Below are 27,431 nucleotides of genomic sequence, written 5' to 3'. Positions count from 1 at the left end.
TAGTTCACAGTTATTTCTGCCTTGCTGATATATATTGACATTAGTATAAACTAAATGAAGAAAAGTGATAATATATTCACACAGCTGTTTCTGCATATCACCTTTAATCTTCTTTGCACTTTAAAATATGTGCTTCTCAGAGAGGAAGAGAGAGAGAGATCTATTTTAGCTTTATGTGAATATAAAAGCAATTTGTTGCCATGGTGATAAATATTTTTCTCTAACCTGTATTTTTCAAATATAGCCTTTGCTATAGGTTTTAGGTGTGCAGTACTCTGGTTATTGTCTGTCTCTCTTTCCATATATAAATATATATATGTATATGGACTGTATATGGACAATGCATATGGAAGATAAATATATATTATATTTATATACTATATAATATTATATATATATATATATATATATATATATATATATATATATATATATATATGTCACTCTTCACTGGTCACTTTAGGCCAGGCACAAGTTAGTCTATAAGATCTGCCATCATATTTGAAGTTTCTCTTTCTTTCTTTTCTTCCTCCTTTCTTTCTCTTTCTTTTTCTCTCCCTCTCTTTCTTTTTTATTTATTTTTTGATGCTTATATCAATACGAGTCTCTTGACAGTGTCAGAGTCTGGGGGAGACTATTTCAAATTCCTGAGCCCTATGATCTGGCTAGGACTAAAATTTGGTTTTCCAATTTCCATGTCTTTCTTTGCAAAGGAATTATTGCTTATTTTAATCCTAAGCAATTCCACATTACATTTGCTAGCTAGTCAGTGTGAAATGGAGTAATTCTCTATATGCAATAAATTTTATTTATAATATTTTAATGCTACCAACTCTTCAATATTTTGTAAACAAACATCAAAGTCCAATTATTTCCAACTTCAGAAAGGTAAAGTTGAAGAAATAAAGTAAATAGAACATGGAAGACCAATCCATAGTTTTAAGAAATTAAATTAAAAGTTTAGGAAAATTGTCCTAAACAAAGGGAAGAATAATTTCACCTAATCAGTTTCCCAGGTGAGGGAAGATGGAGTAAAAAAGTGCCATTAGTGGATTATATAATACAACGTTTGAGCTGGTGAGAGGTAACAGTTAGAAGGGGATATAAAAGGGAGCCATAGAGGGAAATGCAGCAAACACGGAGACATTGTGCAATAGTTGGACAATTTTAGTTAGAATATTAAAGTGTGAGCTGTAGGCTCACACTTATAATCTTAGCTACTCAGGAGACTTAAATTTGTGGGTCAAGGTTTGCAGCCAGATCAGGCAGAAAAGTGTGTGAGGACTCTTACCTCCAATTAATCATCAAAAAAGTAGAAGTGGAGTTGTGGTCCAAAGGAAGGAAGGAAGAAAGGAAAGAAGGAAGAAAGAAAGGATGGAAGAAGGAAGGAAGGAAGGAAGGAAGGAAGGAAGGAAGGAAGGAAGGAAGGAAGGAAGGAAGGAAGGAAGGAAGGAAGGAAGGAGAGAGGGAGAGAAGTAAGAAGGGAGTGAGGGCAGGAAACAAGGAAGGAAGAAAAGAAAAAAAGAGAAAATAAGAATACTAAAGCAACAAATCAACATCATGTAGTCTGCTCTCAGATGCAACAAAAGATATGCATTTGAAGCCAGGTGCCAGTGTAAGCCTAGCCACTCAGGAGGCTGAGATCTGAGGATCCCAGTTCAGAGCCAGCAGGTGCAGAAAAGTCCCCATGAGACTCTAATCTCCAATTAACCAATGAAAAACATGAAGTACAGCTGTGGCTCAATATGGTAGAGTGCTAGCCTTGAGCAAAAGAGGCTCAGGGAGAACATCCAGGCCCTGAATTCAAGATAGCTAGCTAGGTAGCTAGATGCATTTGTATGAATTACCAAGATTCATGTACAAGTTCAATGTTTGTGGAATATGTGTGTGGTCAAGATACTATGTTAACCCTGATGAAGTTAAGCAGAAATGAGAAAGGGAAAATGCTATGTAAACATATAAAAAGGTAACTGATAATGCAAGAACTGTAAGAGGTTTGAGGGCTTTTGGAGTTTGAAGGCAATAGAAATTTCTTCCACTTCATATTAGATTCTTATATATCATCCTGTAACAGAATCAACTCCAAATGGATCAAAGACCTAAAGGTAAGAGCAGATACCCTGAAAATACTAAAGGAAGGGATAAGGGATACACTAGGGCTCCTTGACTCAGGTTGAAACTTTCTAAATAAATATCCAGAGACACAACAAACCAAAAGAAAGACCGGATATATGGGATTGCATTAAACTGCAGAGCTTCTGTATGGCAAAGGACATAGCTCGAAAGATCAATAGAAAGCCCACATATTGTGAGATGATCTTCATTGTCTATACAACGAACAAGGGCCTCATATCAACAATATACCTAGAGGTACAAAAATTAAACCCCTAATAACAAATCCTAAATGAAACAATCATACTATTAATAAGTAAGCTAAAGACTTAAAGAGAGACTTCTCTGAAGAAGAAATAAGAATGACCAATAGATACGTGAAGAAATGTTCAACATCTCTGGAGATAAAAGAAATGCAAATCAAAACTGCTTTAAGATTCCACCTCACCCCAGTTAGAAGGTCATTATCAAGAAAACAAATAATAACAGATGGTGGACAGGATGTGGCCAAAAGTGAATGCTACTACACTGTTGGTGGGAATGTAAACTGGTTCAACCACTTTGGAAAGCACTATGGAGGTTCTTCAAAAGATTAAAATTAGTGTTCCCTTATGACTCAGCAATCCCACTCCTGGACATTTACCCAAATGATCACAAACAAAGCTATTCTAAAGCTACCAGTACATCTATGTTCATTGAAACATTAATTACCATAGCTAAGATATGGAGCCAACCCAGATGCCCCTTGTTAGATGAATGGATCAACAAAATATGGTATATACTCTATGCTTCCATCAGAAAGAATGACATCATCCCATTAGTAAGGATATGGAAAGACTTGGAAATTATCATGGTAAGTAAAGTAAGCCAGACCCAAAGAAACATAGGTTCCATGGCTTCCCTCATTTTTAATAATTAGTATATGTCTAAGACAGTCCTAGCAAAGAATCCCAATAGTTCAATAGTTATGTACATATGACCATATAAAATGATGCTAATCAAAATTAACTCCAAGATATGGAAACAAGAGTTTTTTGTTGTTTTTTTTTCTTTTTAATGTAATACGTGAAGTTATTTCTTTTTTCTTTCATTTTTTTTCCTTTGGTTTATAGTTTGGTTTTTCATTTTGATTTTGGTACTCTGTGTCTTGTATATGTTTATCTGATTTGGGGAAAGGAAGTAGAATAACAAAATGGTGAGACAAAGGACAAAGGGTGAGCCAAAGCAACAGTGACATTCCTAGGTCACTGTGTTGCAAATGAACTTTACAACCTGGGGGCTGAGGCAAGTCAAGGGGGAAGGAAAGTGGAAGAAAATGAAGGAAGGGCTACTCATTACCTTACTTATGTAAATGTAACCCCTCTGTATATCACCTTCTCAATTAAATTAAATTAAATTAAAAAAAGGATTGGAAGTGGTGCTGTGGCTCAAGTGGTAGAGCGCTCACCTTGAGCTGAAGAGCTGAGGGATAGCGCCCAAGCCCAGAGTTCAAACCCCATGACCAACAAAAAACAACAACAATATTGGGGCTGGGAAGGTGGTTCAGTGGTAGAGTACTTGCCTTGCATGCATGAGGCCCTGGGTTCAATTCCTCAGCACCACATAAGCAGAAAAAGCCAGAAGTGGCACTGTAGCTCAAGTGGTAGAGCGCTAGCCTTGAGCTGAAGAGCAGAGGGACAGCACCCAAGCCGAGTTCAGACCCCACCGCTGACAAAAAAAAAAAAAAGGAAATTTCTTCCACTTCATAAAATCAGGTTCAGATAACAAGCTTTTGAAAAACAATTGAATTTTGCAAAATATAAATACGTTCCCAACGGGAACATACATGTAAAGAAAATGGTTGAATAAAACAGGAAATTGGACTGGATACCCTATCTTAGAGTTGATACTGAAGTAGAATTCTTTTAAAAATATTATTGTTTTCATATTTAATTCATTTTAATTAACCTACATTAATTGTATAAGGGTACTTTAGCATAGGTGTGAGTCATTAGCTTGGCTTTTCTTGTGTCCTTTAACTCTATAATTCAGGTCTCTAGAACCTTATTGCTTGAAATATAAGTATATGTACATATAGCCAAATACAATTTGTATTCGAATGCACAGTCTATAAAAATTTAATGAAGAAATGCTTAGGAAAATGCTACATGGAAATATGACATGGAAAAAGTTCTAGGAAATTTCCTGAACTCTAAAGATATGCAAAGATTAGGGGGAAAATGAACTGTGCTCTTCACAGGTTAACCATGGCTAACACTTTGAGATACCTGTCTCTAATATTTAATAACCCCTTTATATAAAGGGAAATGTGGATGGAATATTGTTATTACAAATCCTAACAGAAACAGTTCACACATTCCTTGACATTGCCCCATTTATTAGGAAATGGAAAGACTTGGAAAAAATTATATTAAGTGAAGTAAGCCAGGCCCAAAGAAACATAGGTCCCATGGTTTCCGTTATTTGCAATAACTAGCATATGTCTGAGACAAGCAGAAATGGTCAGATAAGGTGATGTTAGGCGAAATAACCCCAAGATAAGGACTCAAATAGTTTTTCTTTCTTGCTATTGTTTCTAACACATTTATAAGATGATTTCTTTGTTGCTTTGTATGTCCCTCCCCCATGGTATAACCTCTGCTTTCACTGTATTTGATGTTGGTATAATTTGTGGAGGGGAAGGGAAAAAACAAATTGTTTAAATAGGGATACAGGTGGACCCATTGCAACAATGAGATGTACAAGACGTTATGTAGAAAATGAACTTTACAACTTTGGTGGGGGGGGGGGGAGGGGAGTTGGGAAGGGATGGGAAGGGGAAATAAAGAAGGAGGCAACAATGCTTGATAAGAAATGTACTCATTACCTTGCCCATATAATTGTAACCCCTCTGTACAGTATTCTCACAATAAAAGAAACAAAAAAATGTGGATAGAACTTTTAAGCCCTTATTGAATAAAACGAGGAGGAAAATACATTTAAGCTAACCATGAGAATTCTTTCCAATTCATTTCCTTGACAAGGAGGACTGCTACCTCTGAGATTCTCTGGCAAGGGATGGGAAGAGGAGTAATAGAGGAGGCAAGCATAGGCTTTTGAGAGAGTACTTGGTAGTGTGCAATTGATTTTGTAGGCCATGACAGATACCTGAAACTACCGTGTGTCACCCACATCTTCTTCCAGCCATTCAGCTCTTCATTGCCCTTCATGGATTTTATTCCATTTCTCTTAAGTTTTTTGTTTTTGTTCTTGTTTGCACTTTTTAGCTATTGTAGCATTTTACCTATATTTCACAAGTGGCTATTTTGGTGGATATGACCATCTTCAATATCTCTGGTGTCCCTGAATTTTCTGGGGGCAATCATATCCTTTATGATTAACGCAAACTGGTTTTTGCACATTATATAGAGAAGGGGGGCCCATCATTATTTCCATTAATTTCAGGAATTCATGGAGAACTTCACATCTTTGAGTATTGCTGCTAAATTTTTCTTCTTTTTGGGGGAGGTTGTGAATTCTTTTTATTGATTAATATTATAAATAAAGGTTATCAATTACAGTTCAATAGTGTAGTTATGACTTAATTTTTTCATTATTATTATAAAGATGATATACAGAGAAGTCACAGTTACATCAGTCAGGTAATGACTACATTTCTTTTTGGACAATGTCAACTCTTCTCTCACTCTCTCCCAGTTTTCCCCACTTCTCTCTTCCCACAAGTTTTCATTTTCAACATAGTGTCTAGTGATACCACTGCTGAATTTGTTTACCCTTTGTTTCCCTCCTTTCTGTGTTCCCCTGTACCCTTGCAAAAACAAATCAATGAACAAATAAGACAAAAAGAAAAGAAAACAGCAAAAAGAAAAAACTCTCTTGTTTCCCATTTCCTGGAGCTTATTTTAATAAATATTATTTTATATTATCAGATACCCATAGGCATTGTGTCTTTGTATTCTTCTCCTAAGAATATTCTCCTTCGGTCTCAAACTATGTGAATGTCTAGAATCCTGTAAAATTTACCATATTCCAGTGTATATCAGATCTAGTTTCGATGTGCTGTTTGTCTCTATGAGCTTGGCTTACTTTACTTAATGTGGTTTGCTCTGGGTCCATCCATTTTCCTGCAAGTGACATAATATTATTCTTTTTAATGGATGTGTAAAATTCCATTTGCTGCCAAATTCTTGATCTTTTGTTGAGCGTGCTTTCCTTTCTGTCCTCATTTTTCTGTTGAACAGTTCTTTCTTGTTATCTTTCTTCTAAAGTTCCTCAGACACAGGGCTGAGGAACTGAGTTGACTTAACTAAAATGTTCAGAAGGGAAGTGACTTTATGAAACATCACTAGTAATGTAAGATTCAATAGTGTATGTCTCAGTAGTTAAAAATCCTCAGATGTACTCAACATCCAGGACTTTCTTATAAGGAGTACTTTTATTTGAAGATCAGATTATTTTACAAAACTCCTTCTAGGCTGTAGAGTAGCTATCTTTCAGTAAAAAAAAAAAAAAAAAAAAAGATTCCATGTCTTAGAGGCAATTATAGACCTTGAGCTGAATTCTAAGCTGACTTAGGTGCATATAGATCATAAGTATTTAGTTAAAGCAAAAGATTTCTGTTCCAACAACAACAAAAAAAGCTTCCTTGACAGCACAAAGCCTTGGAATAACAACATGCCTGTAAATCTGGGTGGGATCTGATGATTTAGCAGAACTACAAATTTCTGCTTCTCATCATTCAAAGCAGGAGGGACTACCATCACATTGCTTTTGAAGTTTGTTTCCCCCTTAAAAGCATTTTTCTTTTTTTTTCTTTCTTTCTTTCTTCCTTCCTTCCTTCCTTCCTTCCTTCCTTCCTTTCTTTCTTTCTTTCTTTCTTTCTTTCTTTCTTTCTTTCTTTCTTTCTTTCTTTCTTTCTTTCTTTCTTTCTTTCTTTCTTTCTTTCTTTTCTTTCTCTCTTCTCTCTTTCTCTTTCTTTCTTCTTTCCTTCTTTCTGTCTTTCTTTCTTTCTGTCTGTCTTTCTTTCTGTCTTCCTTCCTTCCTTTTTCTTTTCTTTTTTGTTATTTGACCCAGTACTGGGGCTTAAACTCAGAACCTTAGATTCTCGCCTAGTTTTTTTCAATCAACTCTGTCACTCTTCCACTAGAACCCTATCTCTCCCTTCTGTCTTCTTGCTGGTTAATTGGAAATAAGAGTCTCTTGGATTTGTCTGCCTGGACTGGCTTTGAACCAAGATCCTTATATCTCAGTAGCTATGATTATGGGTGTGAGCAACCAGTGTCCAGTAAAAAATATCTTTATTTCTGATGTAAATAGTTATGATACTTTCTACCCAGTCGGATGAGTGAATGACACTATGGGATGGAGTGAAGGATGTAAGGTGCCTCTCTAGACGCCTTCAGAACATGATGAATGTTCTGAATGTTCAACTTTTTCTATGATCATGACACTGATGATAGGAGGAAGGGGAATCTGGAAATGTACCTTGCATCTGGCTAAGGAAAGACAAGGAAGACTGCTTGGATTTTATTTTGTGAGTCACGGGGAAAATTTTCTGAATAAAAATATTTTCAATTTCATCACTTTGCTTTAGGAAGAAATTTTATGATTTGGATGGAGTTGACTAAAGTGGTATAATGGAAAACAGAAAGGAAATAATACGTGCACAGATCCTTGCAGGAATCTGTTGTTATGCACTAGGCATATGATAAGTACAGATTTGGAGTTGCTTCCTTCAGCTACTCAGTTATTGGCTGGATTTCCATAAAAGAAATGGCTGGGAGGGGGATTAACACTTTGTTGAACTGAGGAATATTTCCTGGGTTCATGAGGTTATCATTTATGGTTATGGCTCTCAAAAAATGGTTAAGAATTGTATGACTTAGATCTAATACAATAAATTAAGAAAGTAAACCAAGACTTTAATATTTTCTACACAGAACCAGCCTTGACTTGAACAGGGGAATATTTTTCTTAGTGTTTCAAATGATAAAAACTGATTTTAAAGGAATAGGTTTCACATAATTTAGTGTGTCAACTTCTCAGTTCAACCTATCATCACATTTGAGGTTAGACTCAGTCAGAGTTGAAATCATACTTCAAATCCATATGTGTGTGGGGTAGATGGTTTGAATATGAGAGAGTATGAGAAAGGATTGAGATTTTTAGAGAGCTCTACCTCACACTTTTCTGAATTGCCTTTTGTTTTTTTTTTCTTTTTGATGAGGCTGGAAGTTGAATCCATCACCTTGCTAATGCAGTCAAACACTCTACCACTAAAAACTATAGCTCTAGCTCTTGCTTTCATTTTTGTATATATAAATTGATTTCACATTAAATAACCATCTAAACAAATTAAAAATATGTTATCAAGGCGCAGAGTTAGCCCTACTAGTTAGTAATAAATAATTCAACTGAGGATTGTCAAATTAAGTTGTGAGAGCTGATTCCAACTTCTGCTTTTATATTGGAGCTATTTGGAAGTGGAGTAGAAGTGAGTAGAGGCTAACGGTAACTGCTGTATCCCACTAGACTTGGGGAGTTTTGACCTATGTGCTTGCTCATTGCATTTCTTCTGAGACCCTTCGTTAAGAGGGATCAAGTTACGAGTTTTACAATGTTAGAATAAAGTCTGAATCAGAGCTGCTTTATTCCACATTTTGCTTTAAGATCAAAAATTGATTGATAGTTTTACTTTGCACAGTCAACCCCAAATACAAGAAGAAAGAGGCCAGATAGGTTTACTAGGTGTAAAGGAAAATACTTTTACTAAGTACTTACTTTTTTCTAACCCTTCATCATTTGACAAATTAATATTCATTGATATCCATTCTGTAGACAAGGAAACACAAGTTCAGAGAAATTGGATAGTATAACAACAAAAAAGAATCACATAGGAACTTGATGAAGTTATTAGTATATGTTTGTCTCTTGAGTCCTTATTTTTCCCCAAACATACAACATGGCACTTACAAAATTTAACCCCTTGAGATCTATCTGATGTGAGTGATCAGAAAAGAAGTAAGATGCAAGCACTGCCCTCAGCAACTTCCTTTTCTCTCAGAGCTCAGCTTGCTGACAGTATTTCTGCATGCTGAGCTTCCAGGATGATGGAGTAGTTTTATATATTTATTTGTAATGAGTCAGTACATTTGCTCTAGCTGAGTAGTCAGTATCTGTCCTGCTGGAGAGACACTGTGAGTGAGGATTAATGACAAAAAGTTCTCAATTCCTTTAAAGTAGTTCGATGTAATGCTGGTTGGCAAACGGGACGATGTTGTTTTCCTGTAGAATTTTGCGTTATGATTGTGTGTTCATTCACTCTCTTCTCTGACTTTTCCTGGTCATTATTCTACTCTCTAGGTTCAAAAATAACACAGGAATTAACATAGCTAAACACTTTCTAGTAGAAGAACTAAGTGTATATGTGGCAGTGGGTGGGGTAGTCATGTCCCACTAATAGAGGAACACACTAATGTAGAAGGTGGTGAGCCATCGATCCATCGGATATGCAACATATGCAAGAATTTGCTTTCCCCTGGATCACTTCCTTTCCTTTCCTAGCTGGCCTTCTCTTTTCATTTTTTTTCTATGATTGACAGTCTTTGGTTTCACAATGGTGAGGTCCTCCTCTACCAGAGCAGAGATTTGCACCAATTATTGTTCCCCAAGAATTGAGATGAAAGTGCTTTTCTCCCAAATTACTTGGAAAATTGCCTCCATTTCCTTTTTCATTTTTGCAAGACGAGGCCCGTCTGCTAGCTGAGAGCGTCCAGCCCAACCATCCCATTACTGAGTGACTCCTGTAGGGCCATTTGGAAAATGCCATTGTAGTCACTGCAGCCTATTTTGGCTGCCAGATTGTTATTGCTCTGAACTCTGACAGCTTTTTCCTTCTGAAAAGCCAGAGCTACTTTTTCAAACTCCAAAAGTGTTCAGTATATGTAAAATGGAAAATTAGGACTGTGATGAAATAATTAGTCAAATAGTCATCTCTGTGTTTATAACATTGGATAGACTCGATTCAGGTGTTGATTTTAATGCCATGTTTTCTCTGAAGAGAGTCTGTAATCTCTTTAAATAATAGGGTCATTCTAAGGAGAGAGCATTAGCATTTGGGTGAGACCCTCCAGTAGCAGTGTAATTTATCTGATAGTTACATAGGCAAATTCCTAAGCATTTGACAATGTGTATGTATTGAGTCCCTGTGTATTACACGGTTTTTTTCTGAACTTTTCCAAGTAATCCTCCAGTCATTTAGGAAGGCAGATCACCAGCCCCCAATGTCTTAGTTTATGGAAAAAAATATCAAAGTGGTACTTGCAATGAAGATTATTAACTGTGCTCTAGCTGTATTTAACCATGCTCTAACAAGGCTTACTTAGCTCCTTTCCCCATACCCTAGGAAGAGGTAGGTTTCTTAGAATGTTTAATAAAGGATAGTGGCTAATTTTATTTCTGGCAGCATAGGACATTAATTCTCTGTGACCAAGAACAGGTGGCCCCCAAATTAGGTGTCCTACATGTTTTTTTCTACTTTTTTTTTCAGACAAAAAGGTGGCAGCCTTGAGTACTCAGAGAGCTAGACTGAGCTGGGTTAAGGCTTCTTCTGGGATTAGCTAAAAGTATTTGCTTTTGATGGAAACAATTTTCCTAAATCTAAGTGAAACTAGGACTGAATCATGCATTTGATTGAAAATTTGATGAGATGAAAACAAACTAGCATGGAGACAGGCAACCAGCGAGGAAAGACTGCAGAGATTTTTGCCTTACAATAAAATTTGGTAGGAAAGGCAAATTTCTCAAGACAAGCAAAGAATTTCACAGCAAAGAATAATCAGGAATGAAGAGGACTGCAGAAGATTAGGGGGTAACTCCAAATATAGATATAAGTCAAGGGAATTTTCTAACACAAATTCTCTAAAATATGATTTTTCATCTTAGTCTCTAAGTGATACAGGTCAATGCTGTAAATGTTGAACTCTCATTATAAATTCCTTTCTATGAAGGAAGCAAAGATAATCGATTTTGCTTCTCTAGTCCTTGGGTTTGAACTGTAAAGAGCCATGCTTTAGAATTGCATCTTCCCTTGTGAACTAATGGAGTCACCTTCAAATGTAGTTTTGGCCTCTGAACCTCAAGCATTGCATCTGAAACAGGGTTTATGGTCTTGGAGGCAATTTCCTTGGGTTGTTAGCTTGTTTCTAACCACTAAGATAACTGATCTTGGGGCCTATTTCCTGGCCCCTTTGTGTCCTTGGTTCTCTGATTATGTATATCTTTATAAATGCCACGATCCTCAGAGCAAGTGTGACAGGGCCTGGCACAATACAAGCATCCTCTTGACATAATGTAGTGGGCAGGTGCAGATTACTCTATCCTACCACATCAATTCGTTTTTCATCAATGCTGCAAATACTTGAGATAAATCAACTTAAAAGGAAGTAAAGGTTTATATTGGCTCATCATGTCAAACATTTCAGTTCATGGTTGCTTGACGTTGTGGTTTGGGCCTGTGGTAGCCAGTACATCATGGCAGAAGAACACAGCAAAGAAGTCTTGTTCTTCTTATGCCTTCCAAAAAGATAAGAGAGAGACAGGAAGTAGTCAGTGTCACAATATCTCCCTTAAGGATATGTCCCCAGTGACCCAACTTCTTTCTATTATGCCCCAACTCCCATAGAATCTCCCCATTCATGGTTCCCCAGTCTGGACACAGACCATTCAGGATCACGATTATAGCATCTGCAGTGGTTGCAAGATCAATTTAAACACCATTCTAATCACAGTTTGAAAGTGTCTCTATAAATGCGCCCTGGCCAATAAGAAGCATATAATATTATATCTTATCTATTTGTTCATTTCCCTCCAATTTCTAAATGAGTGTGCTGTTCTTCCTAAAGAAACAGAACCACGATGACAGGGTCTTTTGTGTTCCTTAATATCACTTAATACTATTTAAAACAGTTTAGTGTTTTCAATGTGATTTTAGAAGACTCAATATGGGCACACAACTATTCTGAACAGTATGTGTTATGTTAACTGTAATTGTCTCTGCTCTTTGCATTGTGGTATTGTGGTATCTTTCTGCTTGCTGAGGGAACTGGGACTCAAGGAGGTTATTTATTTTGTTTTCCTGGGGGATGGGGACCCAGGAGAGAAGGCATTCGAGTCTGTGTTATGAACTTAGATCTTCTTAATCCAGCATCGGTGTTCTGTTTTACCAAGGGTCCCTTTCTTCTTTCCTCTTTCATTCCACATTCCTCCTCCTCCTCCTCCTCCCCCTCTCCCTCCTCCCCCTCCCCCTCTCCTCCCCTCCCCCTCCCCCTCCCCCTCCTCCTCCTCCTCTCCTCCTCTGCCTCCTCTTGTTTTCAGACAGATTCTCCCTCCCTGTGGACTTCAAGCTTAGGGATCCTGAATACTGAGTTTATAGGTATGTGCTATCATGCCAAGTAAGCTGCCTTTTGTAATCTTTCCTGCCACATTCTGGGGACACTGCTCAGTCTGGAAGGGACATGGGTAGGCTTTTCTCAGAGCAGTTCCCCTAGCAAGGAAGGGCTTTAGGGACACCACTGACCAGTTGAAGGCTTGTCTTCATCCAGCTCCAATTCCCCACTGCCTGTGTGTCCCTGTAGCTCTGTGCAGAACTTCTGTGCCTGCATGCACTGATCACAACCTTGAGGGAAGCACAGTAAATGCCAATTTCAGAGCGACAGCTAGAGGCAACCTATGTTTTACAACCCTTCATGCTGAATTATTGCAATAATTGCATCTCCATCTATGCTGTGTATGGTTGCCCTCAGAGGGCAGCAGATCAGCGGCTAATCAGCTGTCCTTTGCTCCTGCTAGAGATTTGAGAAACATGCCACAGCAGTTAGAAAAGAAGCCACACACTCAACGCCTGAGCTCTTCTTTCTGTGTCTGACTTTGTATTTGCATCTGGGTGATCTCAGCTCTGGCAAGGTGAAGGGTCACCACACTGCACAGTCTTTCGAATCACTCCATAGTAATATTCTTTATAGATCCTATTATTGTCAGTAGAAAACAATTTTGAAGCCTGTATGTGATTAGGGCAGATGGCCAGCTGGAGACATTTGAAGAAAATATCTTTTTATATTTCCTTTTATTGAATTTGGAGAATTCTCGGTTTAATGTAGAGTTTCATACTGAATTTCAATACAGCTAAAGTTGGAAGAAAATCTCTTTTGAGGCTACAGATGGATCCTGGTAGGGCTTTGATTAAACAGTTGTTAGTGAGCAATGGTTCCAGCGCTCATCATAGAACCTTCTCTTCCCTTCGTAATTCTTACCTTTGATTTCATTATTTTCTGAAGGCAGACAGAAAAGAAAATGAAATGCAATTTTTCAACTTCTTTACTCAGCCAATGTGCAGAAGAGAAACCCAGAGAACTTGAAAAAATTTTAAAAAAACACACAGCCAAGCTTTCTAAGCATGAGATTTATTTTTAATTCAAAACTACTGGCTGTAGAGTTAATAAATTGTTTATTTTTCTGATTAAAATGTAGTCAACCTTCAATGATTTCTTTTTATCTTAGAATATTTATATATGTTGTTGTAGGGCAATAAGTCAGGGACTTTTCAGGAACAGTTTGTTGTTTCTCCTCTCCTTACAATGGAGAGATATTTAGTAATGTATCACTGATTACTTTTTTCCAATCTGTGATTGTAATGAGTCTTCCTTTCCTCTAACTTGGTTGCATATTTCCGAAAGCAATAATTCTACTCTATTCCTCAAGCTCTGACTGGTGGAGGTATGCATTTCACATGTGGAAGACGGTCTATTGATGAGACGCTTACAGGGAAGTTTTGTGTGTGTGTGTGTGTGTGTGTGTGTGTGTGTGTGTGTGTGTGTGTGTGTGTGTTTAACATTATTTTGATTGGCAAAAGAAATGAGGGCAATTCTTATATGCACAACTGTATTAATTGTGAAATCTGTTATCTTATTTCAAAAGTTCTAATACCTTTTTTTTAAAAAAAGTTGGAACCATAGCTTTTTATTATGTGTCGGTACTTCTGCTGCTGTTATTGTTACTGTTGTCCTGCTGTTTGTGGACTCGTGTGTGGTAAGCATGTGAGGTAAGCAGCTATCATTGAGCTGTATCTCAGCTGCAGATCCTTTAAAGTAATGAAATATCTAGTATGTCATGCAGGACTGTGTGTATATTTCTGCCTGCAGTAATTGGCTAAGATCTGATGAGAGGCTGATTCCCACTGAGTGCTCATGAGATTCTCTACTAGTATCCTCCACTCGTCCACTAGACACTTACATAGGTGGCTTCCTTTATATATGATGTCTGTCCATGTGCTTACTTGAATCTGTAATCCTGGATTTACCTGTTAAATGGATAATCTGTGTATCTGTTACTGACTGCATGTAATCGACAAATCAATTGGTAAAAATTTATGTATATGAAGATGTTAAATCTATTGTCCATATATCTGAGGTTGTTTAGCAGCAGAAAAAGCAAGTTTTATGCCATTGTAGTTTGTGGAAAGTTTTTCTTTCTTTTCATTTCTTTTCTTTTTCAAATTGAAAATAATTACTAAGGTGTTAAAAGACCAGGAAGGGATTAGTCAAGGAATGTCCAGCTCTGCCTTGGGATTCACAGGGCTGAAACCAAGGTGTTGGCCAGGCTATTTTTCTCATCTGGAACACTGCATTTTCTTCTGAAATCAGACTATTAGCATAATTCTTTTTCTTCTCAGTAGTTGTCAGCGCTCAGGACTGTTCTCAGCTCCTAGATGACGCTGTCAGTCCTTGACATGTAGTCCCTTTCTGCTTACAGGACAATGTATTTCTTCAAGGTCAGCAGGGGAATGCTGCTGTTTGTCTTTTAAGAGTTCATCTTATTATGTCAGGCCCTCTCAGAATAATCATCCTTTTTTTTTTTAATTGTGAGAATACCGTACAGAGGAGTTACAATTACATGGGCAAGATAACGAGTACATTTCTTATCAAGCATTGTTGCCTCCTCTTTGATCCCCTTCCCATCCCTTCCCATAAAACCCCTTCCCCCCACCTGATCCTCCCCCCACCCCCCACCAAAGTTGTAAAGTTCATTTTTTGACATAAAGATTTGTGTAATCATCCTTTTTATTCATAAGCAATTTAATCACATTTACAAAACCCTTTTTGCGGTAGATTATAATATAGTCATAGATAAACCCCACCTAGAGGAGGAAGGGACTAGGTTGAATTTGTATGTTATAGAGTAGGAATCTTGGGGCCATTTCCCAGATTTTTCTCTCTTGCTTCCCCTTCCCCCAAGTTGTATAGTTCATTTCCAACATATTGTCTAGTGAGTATCACTGCTGAGTTAGTTGGCCCTTTGTACCACCATTTCAGTGCTTCCCATTCTCCTCCTCAAATTAGATAAATTTACATATAAGACAAAGGGTACAGACATTTTTTTAAAAAGTGACAAGAGGGAAAAATCAGAAGAAAAACAAAAAAGAAAAAATAACCACAAACATTTGTTCGAGTTCATTTTGATGGGCATCATTTTATATGATCATATTCAAATAGCCATTGAGCCTTAGAGATCCTATCCTAAGAATATTCTCCTTCAGTCTGACTGTGTGAATGTTCAGGGTCTTGTTTAATTAATCATGTCCAAGTGTAATTTTTTGTCTTTTACTATTCAATAGGTTTACTTGTAGATTTATAAGCTCATTCTAATTATTACAGATGAGGGAAACTACACAACCTGTTTCTTTGGGTCTGGCTTATTTCTCTTGATATAAGGTTTTTCCAAGTCTTTCCATTTCCTTGTGAATGAAGCAATGTGATTCTGTCTGATGGAAGAATAGAATTCCATTGTACATATATACATATATATATATATATAATATATTTATATTACATTTTCTTGATTCAGTTATCCACTGAGGGTCATCTGGGTTGATCCCCTATCTTAGCGAGAGTAAATAATGAAATGGCACTTATCCCCATTCTATACAGTGGAGGAATGCCATATGCCATGGAATTTTTGTTACCACTATGCTACCAGTATTTGATGTGCCTATCTTTTGGGTGTTAAAAATTGAATGAAAGTAAAAACAGCTCTATTAATTATTCCATGAAAGCAGGTGAGCCAAAATTATATAGGTGGCACATTTCCATCTCTAGATGATTTTATGACAGCAATAAAGCTACAAAAGAACTGGATAGCAATGAAAATGCTGACTCAGGTTCTAGGAGAACAGTACAAATGACACCACAAAAATTATAGCTGCATAAAATGTTTTCTTCTCAGAAGATTTAAAGGATTCAATTTAACACACACACACACACACACACACACACACACACACACACACACACACACACACACACACACACACACACGCAAATAAACCCCAAACTTTGCTTTCTTTACTTGGAGTGCCGAGGAAATTCCCACTAGACTGAACATTCAGAAAACTAATGACCCTCCACTATCATAAACAATTAAAGACAATAACAACTACCAACTCCCTTCCATGGTGATCTACTTATATAGTCAGAAATGAGCAAAGAATGAAATAAGCTGGCTCAACTTGTTTGCCCAGTTCCTTGCCTTGCCTCTGTAGACTTCCATATCCAGAAGCATCCACTACGCTGTTACCCACATCCCCAAATCCCAAATGTCCCATATTTCCATAAGCCTTTGCTAAATTATTTTCCAAGAAAAAATATTTTCCTTCTCTCTGGACTTTGGAAATAGTGGAAAATAACAAGGGTACTAGAAACTCACCATTTTACATTTTAAACCCTGAGATCTTCTTTCTCATGCAACAGGTTTGCTCATCTATTATTCATGTTTGATGCAATATTTATATTTATGCAATACCTCCCCCCCCATACACATACACCACAGCCATGATTCATTAAAGTAGCTACCACCAGCCCCCAGAGAGAATAGCACTGGCTAAATAAAACTTACACACTGTGCTCTTTTTTTTTTTTTGCCTTAGGAGCCTCTTTGCTTCTTATTCATATTTAGGGGTAGATAATTTGTGAAACAGATGAACAAATGAGAGAGCTGAAACAATAGAATGTAAAACATGAAGAGCTCTGCATCTAAGTTGGAGGAATCCAGAAACAGATGCTGAAAACATGTTTTGTTTATGTTTCCCTTTCCTGTTAAATCACTTTCAGTATTTAATGAGAAGGATGCTGGTGACAGCTGGAGTGGAGAGGAAGCAATGGGATTTCAGTTAGGAAGGTTAGTGAGGTAGAACAAAGGCAAAGTAAACAGCCAGCAAGCAGAGGTTCCAGAAATGTCTAGTGACCTCATGAAGCGGGAGTCTAGAAAATACACAAAAGAGTCAGAGATCACATCTTATGCTCTACAATAGATGAGTGGAGGGGCTGGGAAGTTGGCTCAGTGGTAGAGCACTTGCCTTGCATGCTCGAGGCCCTGGGTTCGATTCCTCAGCACCACATAAGAAAAAAAACCCGGAAGTGGCGCTGTGGCTCAAGTGGTAGAGTGCTAGCCTTGAGCTGAAGAGCTGAGGGACAGCGCCCAGGCCCAGAGTTCAGGCCCCACGACCGGTCCCCCCCCCCCAAAAAAAACAAATAAATAGATGAGTGGATCCAAAAAATATGATGCCTAGATACAATGGAATTTTACACAGCCATTAGAATGAATAATAGTATGTCATTTGAAGGAAAATGGATGGAACTAGAACAAATCATGTTAAGTGAGGTAAGCTCAGAGAGAAAAGGTTGCATTGTTTTTTTCTCATATGCGGAAATGAGACCTAAAATATACTGATACATAAGAAATTAGACAAGTCTTTAGACATCTACAAACAGGGAGGCCAAAGGAGGATACTGAACACAAAGACACATTGCCTATGTGCATCTGATCATACAAAATAACATTTATTGAAATGAAATGGAAATGAATTTTTTTCTTTTTTGCTGTTTTTTCTTTTCTTTTCGTTCTGTTTGTTTGCTTATGTCTTTGCGAGCGTAAGGGTAGGCACAGAAATGGAGGGACAAAGGAAGAACAAATGCAACAGTGCACTCACTGGATACTATGTGGGCAATGAATTATACAATTTATGGATTGGAGTCAGGAGGGAAAAATTAAGAGAGTGAGGGAAGAGGTGACATTGTCCAAAAAGAAATGTATTCTTTACCTGACTTATGTAACTGCAACCCCTTCATACATCATCTTTATGATAACAAAATATTTTTTAAAAATTATAGATTAAAAACTATAAAAATCACATCCAAAGATGTATACAAAGTATTTTGAAAACATTACCTGCAGTAAATGCAGACATAAGGAAAAGTTAAATGGTAATACAAATACAAAGAATTCTGCTACAATAATTATTCAGTGGGATTTGTTTTGTGTGTGTGCCAGTACTGGGGCTTGAACTCAGGACTTGGGCTCTGTCTGTTAGCTTTTTTGCTCAGGAATGGTACTCTACCACTCGAGAGACAGCTCCACTTTCATATTTTTTGCTGCTTAGTTGAATATAGTAAGAATCTCACAAATTTTCCTGTCCAGCTTACTTCAAATCTTAGTCCTTAGATCTCAGCCTCCTCAGTAGGTATGATTATAGGTGTGAGCCATTAGTACCCCCTCTCCCCCCCATCACTGGCTTTTAATATACTGTCACTTTTGCTTTATTATTATGACTCTCACATATTTTCATCATATCATATCTTTAAGCTACTTAGAGGTGGTAGCATAAAATATGCCCCTTTCCTTTTTGATCTCTCCCTGTGTTTCATAATAGTAAATGTTCATTTAACCAGTGCCCAATTGGCCTGTTCAGAAAATGTGACACTGAGGTATTTTGATTGACTATAGCATTAACACTTCGGTCTAACAATTATTCTCAAACATACTTTTCAAGATTTGTTTTTGTACAAGATCTAGTCTGTAATAAAGTATTATGGAGTTGGTTATTTCTTTTTGTTCTTCATTCTCAAATGATTCCTAATTCTTTATTGTTAATGATGTTGATTTTTTCAAAAAAGATAGGCTAGATTTTTTACAGACTATTTGCCAATCTGGGTGTGAATGATAGAGCCCCTGGGATTTGGGATTTGCATCCAAGCATGATGTGTTTGCTCTTTATTACAGAAGCTAATTCTGGTTACTCAAGTAAGCCACTGTCTGCTTTCTCTGATATACGATTGCTCATTTGCCTTTTGTAATTAAGAGGAGATTTGTAGAGAGATATTTCACCTAGATCATCCATTAATTCTTACCTTCCTTCCTTTCTTTCTTTCCTTCCTTCCTTCCTTCCTTCCTTCCTTCCTTCCTTCCTTCCTTCCTTCCTTCCTTCCTTTCTTCCTTCCTTCCTCCCTCCCTCCCTCCCTCCCTCCCTCCCTTTCTTTCTTTCTTTCTTTCTTTCTTTCTTTCTTTCTTTCTTTCTTTCTTTCTTTCTTTCTTTCTTTCCTTCTTTCCTTCTTTCCTTCTTTCCTTCTTTCCTTCTTTCTTTCTTTCTTTCTTTCTTTCTTTCTTTCTTTCTTTCTTTCTTTCTTTCCTTCTTTCCTTTTTTCTGCCTGTCTTGGGGCTTGAACTCAGGGCCTGCGTGCTGTCCCTGTCTTTTTGTGCTTAAGGCTAGTACTGTATCACTTAAGCCACAGCTCCACTTCTGGCTTTCTTTCCTGCCAGGGCAGGCTTCACACTATGACTCACAGATCTTAGGCTCCTGAATAGCTAGGATTTTGAACATGAGCCACTACCACAGTCACCCAGCCTCACTTTGTTTAACAACGGTATTTGCAAAATAGTAATGTCTCTATTTCTATCAATATTTATTAATCAGATCTATTATAAGAAATAGCTTTTCCTTCTCTTAGTCTCTGTCTCTAACTCAATCATTTATTAGTAGGCTCATCTCATGGGTTTTTATTTTATTTAATGAACTATAATTTGCCAATTAATTCGCCAATTTCCTTTGAATCATTTGTTCCTCCCTCCCTCCCTTCTTTCCTTCCTTCCTTCCTTCCCGACCTCCATCCTTTCCTTCCTTCCTTTCCTTCCTTCTTTCTTTCCTTCCTTCCTTCTTTCCTCATTTCCTTCCCAATGAGAATCTAAATAAAGTCATTTACTACGGAAATTGCAGTTTCTAAATGGGTCACTTGTCTCAGTAATAGTTGTTTTGCCTTTTCATTAACTTTCAGCAAGCCACAAACATGGATGAAACATGCATGATTATAAATTAGATTGCTTGTATTTTGCCTTTAATCATTTTTAGTAGTCAAGCAAAGTGCTTACTATTTCAATTAACACCTCTCAAACACTGCCATCCATGAATGAGTAGAGCATTCAGTGGAAAGTGCTTCTTGCTGGGCACATACTCTGTGCAACAACCTTTTGTGAGAGAAAATCAAAAGTTACCAAGAACACACAGAGTGGAGGATATCTGGGGGACTCTGACACCAAGATATTTCAAATACCTGTGTAAAAGCACAGCAGAGTTGCTTCAAAGGCATCCCAATCCTTTGATCTGACCACGGTGAGGACCAAAGTCTCATTTGGACTTTGTGTAAGGACATCCCTGATGGGGGTCTGTGTGAGGCAGCTCTTTGGTACAGGAAGAAGAAAATATTTCCTCTACCTTCATTGTGCTTGAAAGGAAAGAATACATGTTGTTTCAGACGAAGTCACAGAGTTTCACTGGGATTTTGATGTTGAATGCTAAATGTCCTCTCAATACATATTTATGGTAGAAACTGAATAATAATCATCAATCATAGAAAACACCTCCCATTCCTAAAAACTGACCTTTTGAAGGGATACTTGAATAGCCATGGCTCAAGTACGCACGACTTGAGCTTCATTGCTGCCATTGCCTTTTGTAATGAAGTTCTCATACCTTGTTACACATACTGATTTAAGAGCATTCTGCCCAGTGGCCATCCAGGTAGTTGTGCCTGGAAGGGTTGCCTTTCTCTCTCCAGCCTGGAGGAAAAAGCAGGCAGACATCATGGCCACAGCTCCTTCAAAGTCAAGTCTCGACAAATGCAACTTCATGAGTTTGATTAGAGCATCATCAATTCCCTAAATGTCATACAAAGCCCTGTTCAAATATCAGCAAAGAAATATAATCCAAAGACAAACATACTTGTTTAGTGATTATTCAGTGTTTATAAATATTCACTTCTTGGTTCTCCTCCAGGGAAAACACACAGGAACATAGAGAGATGCTGAGTCTTGATTCAGATCAGCCATCAATTTATTGAAAATTCAACTTCCTAATGTTGAAGGAGAGGGGGGAATTATAGTATAAAACTAGCTCCTTCTGAAAAAGTGCCATCTGGTTAGGTTCTGAGACTAGTGGATTAAATCTCACAGACATGAAAGTGATTCAGTTGAACAAGCCCTGACCACTAACTATCATGTAGCATCTTATGATGGGTATTCTATGTCTAAGCATGGCTTTGTCCCATCTTTTTATGACTTGTTGTTGCTATACTTTTTATTACTTTATCACCTGATAAGGAGCCAGGCACTGATGACTGATGGCTGACCTGGAAGATTGTGGCTCCAAACCAGCCTAGGCTGGAAAGTACTTGCAACTCTTATCTCCAATCAACCAGCAAAAAGGCCAGAAGTGGAGCTGTCGCTCAAGTGGTAGCACACTACCTTTGAGTGAAAAAGCTAAAGGACGTCACACAGGTCCTGAATTCAAGCCCCACACTCCTGGTAGGTCTGGTACAACATTGTCACAAAGATACCATTTATTGTGACTCCCTAATGCAGCTTCAACCCCTACATTTTCCAAAATATGTTCTTGGGAACTATAATTCTGTGAGATATTTGGTGAATTGGAAAAACAAATAGTGCATAGTGAAGTATGTGCTGAGAAAGTTATGCATTCTCTTTCTTGGAGAAGTAAAAAAACAATGAGCAAGTTAAAAATTTTGAGAAATTCTAAAAATAGTTTATGCTTAACCTAGCAATTTTCAAAGCTTATTTGACCAGAAAACATTTTGAATAATCACGTTTGCATCTTGTTTTTGACAATGCTGTGAAGTCAAACCCAGGACCTTATACATGCTAAGCAAATGCTTTATCACTGACCTAAACCACTAGTCTGAGTCATCACTCTAACTATATTAACCTCTCTAGAAATTTTCTTATAAGACACATCTCTACATCTGTGTTAAAAAATCATCTTAAGATATAAACTGAGTATGTCACACTGCTGTGTAAATGTTGCCATGACTATGCATTTCCTATAAGGTCAAATTCATAACTGGAGAAGGTCAAACTCAAATTCCTACCTGGGATATAAGATCATGATTTTGTCTGTGGTCAGGTCATAAGCTTTTTGTGGAACTCGGCGTGATATATACCATGCCCTATTATTACAACGTACATGCTACAACCTCTTATGCTTTGCTATGTGTCTAGATTCCCATTCTCACTGTATCCTCATGGAAAATCCCCATTCAGCCTTTAGACTCAAGTCAAGCATTCATTTCCTTGAAGGCTTCCTTGGTTATCACCTTTAGCATGATTTCTTTTTCCTCCCATCTAGAACATTCTGTGTGTACTTTTAGATTTGCATAGGTTGTGTTTTATATTTTGCATGCATTTTCTCCTCTGTGTTCTAAATCTCCTGACAGTAGAGCTGCGGCCTATTTATATTAGTACCTTTCTGAAATGGGTTAATGTAAGACATTGGTAAAGTTTGGTAAAAGAACAAATGAATATAGGAGAAAATTGTCTGATATATAATTGTAATGGTATATGGAGAGAGTTAGATTGAATTTTCTCAAATTTAATCAAAACAAATTTCATTGAATCAGATCAGAAGATAGGGAGATTGAATTTTCTTGAATTCTCTTTGGGAAGAAAGAAGGAATATATAGAAAGTACTTTAATTACTTTCAAGCTATTGAATTTACTTCCTGCTTCAAGGTTCCAATTCATGTTCTTATCAGCTGATCCTGCCTATAGAGATAAATTTACAAAAATTCTGAATTGAAGGAAACCTCACTAGCCTTACAGCCAAGTTATTTAGACATTTAAGCATTTATAGCATATTCTGCTAACGTCTGTTACTGACCTTGCACTGAGTATTTGAGGACATGAGAAAATCAGAATACAGCTATTTTTTATGTAATTAAATGCAGTGTGGAGGCCTGGAACAACCCCTAATAGATCATGATAGTTAAGCTTAACCACAGGGCAAGCTTAGTTCACCCATGTTCACAGTCAAATGTAAAAGTTGGAAGGCATTTGCATCTTAGGAGAATGCTGAAATGCAACATTGGACATAAGATCAGCATTCCCATTAGGAAAGAATCCTCAACCCAAGCCATAGCTAAACTAGGACTGTAACAGAATGGTATGCCTTTGCTTTGTGCCCTTATTTATCTTCCTGCATTAAAGTGATAAATGAATCTGTAACTGCCTTTGAGATTTCACAACTCTCAGAAGCAATGCTTTTCTTTTGAGATGATTTCAAAGGAAAAAAAATCAAATATTTAAAAAAAGATGTAGGCAATGCTTAGAAGACCTTGGCAAACAGATATGTTTCTTTCCAATTAATTAGAAGGGAAAGAAACCCAACTTGCTTTCTTTGTGAGTTCCCTCCAATATTTGCTTTTCTTAAGCAAACTAGATGTCATGCGATGAAGATATCACCATAACAAAATATTTTTTCAATCAGGATGCTGTTGGGTGGGATGTGATTTAATCCCTCCTGCTTTGTGAAATATGCTGTATTTAGATTCAAGGATATTGTTATTGAACTGTCATTCACTAGTCATGCACTTTCGAGTCTTTTCCTGTATGGAAGGATTTTATCATGCCATCTGGTCAGCTGCTTTCATGAAAAGTGATACTCATTTATTTTTCTCTCTAGCAAAAATATACTGAGTTGTACGATATGTTGGCTGTTGTACCAGAGGTACAACAATGACTAAAGATGGCTCTTGCTATCCTAGTGGGAAAAGTAAACAAATCAATAGCTTTTCTTCAGAACTGTGGTATAATTTCATTCTAGATATAAGCGCAGTTGCTGTGGGTGTACATAGCAGCACCTCTAACCCTGCCTTGGGAGCACTGGGATGGTAAATACCCATCGAGGCAGCACACAATCCTAGACTGGGTTGCTGATCCCTGAGTTAGAATCCAGTCCATGGCTGGATCCCATAGTCTTTCTCTCAGGACATGTTTAACTCTTTCCTCTAGTTAGAATGAAATAACTTTGCCACTTATTTAACTGGCAATTTACAGTTGCTACTACATTAAATTTTTTTTTCTGATGCTGGGGATTGAATCCAGGACATTATACATATAGCAGGCAATTTCTGCCACTAAGTTCCACCATCAATCCTAATGCTTCTGTTAGTAAAACTAGAATGCTTATGTTCTTTGATGGCAGAGGATATATACATCTTAGCACCTTTTGCAAGAAGCTCAAATTACCTATATCTGCAAGTCTTTTTATTTTAATGAGACAGTCAACAAAAATACTAATGAAAGATAAGAAGATGATTATGTATTCAGATTTTACCTTTTGATTATAAACTTATTGGAAATGAGGTTTTTAGTTCTCCTAGATGATTATAATAAAATGTTTCATCATTACTATGATACTATTATTAATCACAAATATATTAGGTTTAATCATGAAATTGATTCCTTTTTTTCTATTTTTTTTGTGTTAGTAGAAGAGCTTAAAATCAGAGCTTTGCAGTTTTGCTTGGATTTTTAGCTCATGGCTGGTATTCTACCACTTGAGCCACCCCCTCAGTTCTGGCATTTTGCTGGTTAATTGGAGACAGAGTTTTAGGAACTTTGTTACAAGGCTAGCTTTGAAGCATGATCCTCAGATCTCAGCCTACTGAATAGCTTGGATTATAGGCATGAGCCATGGGTGCCAGGCTGAAATCAAATGTCTCAAATTAATATCAATACATGTATAACAATTGATAAGCTATTAATAGCAACATACTAAGGCTGAAGACACATAGGTAAAATCTTTCTCACATACACTTTATTGTATTTCCAAACACATGGATGAACTTCATAGCATTACACTGATTGGTAACTGTGTTCATCCCATTGAGATTTATAAATGTTCTCTAAGTTTAGTTCCTGGGTCTTAATTTATTACAGTGACTGAATGATGGTAGGGAGAAGTTCATGCCACTAAAACAATCTGAAATTCTTACAGATCCCCAGAAAATAAGTCACCCCAGGTCAGTCTTTGTGGCAAGGAAAAGAAAGCAGCATGGTCAGGAAACCCAGATGCCAGGGACAGAAGCAAGATTTGGGCCACAGTGTTTCCTGGACATCTGCAGGTCGCTGACAGATTAAGCCTGGCTGTTTGGATAATTCTGGTGGGCTTCATGTTGCAGAAATGGAGTTCCGTTTCCTATTCCTTGTTCTGGAATGATTAATGCAGAAGAATATTGCTTCTGGGGTATAGAAGCCACATAGACGAAGGCTGATCCTTTCATAGATAGAAAATCTTCTCTTGGCTAGTATCTTTCTTAAATTTAAGAATTGTTTAGTCCCCAGGAGGAGCTGTTTCCGTTTTTTAAGATGTCCAAAAAATCATGAGGTAGGGATCTTTTTAAAAATTAAAATTAGAATGCAGTCCAGATCAAGATTAGAAGCTTCTGATTCCCAAGCAGAGAAAACTGGAAGCAGTTTGCACATCATAAATGCCATTTCACTAATATGGGCCACTCTGGGCAGAGGTGATTGCCACCTGTAATCCTAGCTACTCAGGAGTTTGAGGATTATGATCATTCAAAGGCAGTTTTGGAAGAAAAATCTGAGAGATGTTATCTCCAATTAACCAGCAGAAGTCAGGGCTAGATCCGTGGCTCAAGGGGTAGAGAGCCAAACATGAACAAATTTGAGGCACTGAATTCAAACCTCAGAATAGGCAAAAACAGACAAACAAAAAACCCCACAAATCTAGGTACGGGTGGCTCATGTTTATAATCATAGCTCTCCAGGAGGCTGAGATCTGAGAATCTTAGTTTGAAGCCAGCCAAGGTAGACAAATTCACAAGACACCTCTCTGATTAACTAGCACAAAGCCAGAAATAGAGGTGTGGCTCAAGTGGGTAGTGTGCTGGACATGAGTGAAAAAGTTGAGCAAGAGTTCAAACCCTAATACTGTCACACACACACAAACACACACATACACACACACACACACACACACACACACACACACACATACCACAGGACAATAATTCTAATTCTTAGTAATTTTATTTAATAAAATGAAATATAATTTAAATACAATAGGTTTTAAGTTATTAATGGACTTCTTCAAAGCTTAATTGGATAATTCTTTTAGAGACATGTATCTCCTTAAAGATGTAGTTCAGGTATATTGGTTTATTTCTAACAATAAAGACTGAAGAATCAATGTGTGTGTACATGTGCTGGTACTAGAGCTTGAACTTAGGGCCTGGCCCTCGTGTGTACCAGTCCTGGGGCTTGAGATCAGAAACTGGGCACTATCCCTGAGCTTCTTTTTGCTCAAGGCCATCACTCTACTACTTGAGCCACAGTTCCACTTCTCTCTTTTTGGTAGTTTATTGGAGATCATCGTCTTGCAGACTTTCCTGCCCAGGTGGCTGCAAATCATAATCCTCAGATCTTAGTCTCCTGAGTAGCTAGGATTACAGGCGTGGGCCACCACAGCCTGGAAAGAATCCATTTTAAAGTGATACAATAAACAGACCAAATACCTCATGGGAAATGAGTGAAGCTTGGTGAAGGCCAATAGCTAGGTGAGCAATATTCTAGGTTTCATTATTATAAAGTGGTCTTGCTTATTTCTGGGCATCTGAATTGTCCTCCAGGCCCTGCCAGGCCCCTTTTTCCAACCATGAACCTCTCAAAGGTGTAAATTCTCATCTCTTATAAATCAGCCCAAGAATCAATTACTTTCTTTTTTTATTTTTAGTTTACAGATCATTTAATGTAGCTATAATAAAGTTCCTGCTGCATATGCTTAGCATCTCAGAAGAATTAATTCCTTGAGGAAACTCATTCTGAATCTAACTTTTCCTTAACCAGTGGCTCCCAATCAGTTAACCTGTTTCTACCTGAGCCTTCTCATGCTCACTGATCAAGCATAAGAGATTTAACCTATAGTATGTATTTCTTCACCTGACTCTAAACCAGATGTTTTAGCACAAAAATACAGTGTGGTTTGATACTGTATGCTCACTGTTCCAATAGTGCTCTGCACATTATAGGTGCTGGATGTACAGTAGCCACCCCTGCCAGTTCCTGAAGGAACTCCTATACCTCCTTTGGAAAAAAAATATATGTGTATATATACACACATATAT

Source organism: Dipodomys merriami, unplaced genomic scaffold, assembly GCF_024711535.1.
Source record: "Dipodomys merriami isolate MVZ:Mamm:240054 unplaced genomic scaffold, mDipMer1.0.p SCAF_6, whole genome shotgun sequence".
Taxonomy (NCBI): Eukaryota; Metazoa; Chordata; class Mammalia; order Rodentia; family Heteromyidae; genus Dipodomys; species Dipodomys merriami.
Note: the sequence above shows the minus strand (reverse complement) of the source record.